The sequence below is a fragment of the Octopus bimaculoides genome, chromosome 15 (genome assembly GCF_001194135.2).
Source record: "Octopus bimaculoides isolate UCB-OBI-ISO-001 chromosome 15, ASM119413v2, whole genome shotgun sequence".
Classification (NCBI taxonomy): Eukaryota; Metazoa; Mollusca; class Cephalopoda; order Octopoda; family Octopodidae; genus Octopus; species Octopus bimaculoides.
Window position 1 is genome coordinate 40,123,391 of NC_068995.1, and position 1,369 is coordinate 40,124,759.

General features: G+C 33.9%; 1 protein-coding gene across 2 annotated transcripts in view; it reads left to right on the forward strand.

Moving 5' to 3' along the window:
* LOC106880971 (putative amine oxidase [copper-containing]) overlaps window positions 1-1,369 on the forward strand; it is a 70,266-nt gene that overhangs the window by 37,505 nt on the left and 31,392 nt on the right. The window lies entirely within an intron of this gene.

The following is a 1,369-nucleotide window of genomic DNA, read 5'->3' on the forward strand; positions in this document are numbered from 1 at the left end:
ATATATATATATATATACATATATATACACATATACACACATATATATATATATTAGTTGCACCATCGAATGGTAACAAAAGGATAATAGAAATAAATAATAAATTATTTCATCTGTTAGGAAAACCCCTGAACTCACGAACAGATGAGGGAAATTCTGTAGGTTATGGCTCTCGGTGTTTTGGTACGCAAATGAGATTTGAGGGATGTCCACATTGTCCGATCTATGAGAGGTGCAGGATGCTGGACAAACTATAGGCTAGTGAGAGGGAAGTTTAATTTTTTAACTCTGGCCAAAATTAGAAAGGAAGGCTTTAAAAAAAAAACCTAGCAAACCTTAATTCCCACACTTAATTGCAAAGTGTTCATGACATATGAGCTGTCTCACTTTCTATGATTGTGACATCCGGTGGTGCATAAAGTTTGTATCCCACAAAGTGATCTCATCAGTCTTGTGGAAATGACAATTTTCATCTGTCCGAAGTGAAAAATTGGAAGAATACATAGAAAGAATATAGCCGTAAGTGAATGATAAAATGATGTCTGTAATACCGTTGATTATAGCTCAGCTCAACCAGAGCTGGGTAGTGACTAAACAATAAATACAGCCATTGTTGAAACAGAATAACTTAACTGACACAACTTAAACAGCGTAGCGCAAACAGCATGGATAGAATATCAGAGTTCAAATAACAGCTTGAATATTATGATTTAAATGGCATGTTTTAAATATCAGAATTTCAATGACATGGCTAATTAACGTAGTTTAGACTAGCTTAAATGTCACAGTTTAAATGGCAAAGCTTATGTACCATGGTTTAAATCACATAATTTAATTACCATAGTTTAAATGACATAATTTAATTATCATAGTTTGAATGACATAGCTTAGAAATTTAACAAATCGTGCAGTTTTAAAATTTGGTTACTTGATGTTTAAAATGGGATTGATGAGGAGCTGATGTTAAGGAAAACATATGGCATTATACAAAGTATGGTAAGATGGTGGAATTGAATGAAACGTGAGGTTGTCAGAATTATTATCGTACATAGCAAAGGCGGACCACATATCAACCGACACGTTTCCATACTAACACAGCTAACTCAACAATGTTTGACATCTATACACACGCGCACATACCCATATATACACTCTCACATTGAGCACACACATATCACAAACGGAAGTACTCGAATGCACCAAGTGATATATAATGCAAGCACGTACGCGCATATACAATCGAACTAACGCACACACTCAATCGAACGAACACTTACATACACATTTACGCAAACATAAATTCACACGATAAAATATTTCTCTCTCTCTCTCTCTCTCTCTCTATATATATATATATATATATATATAT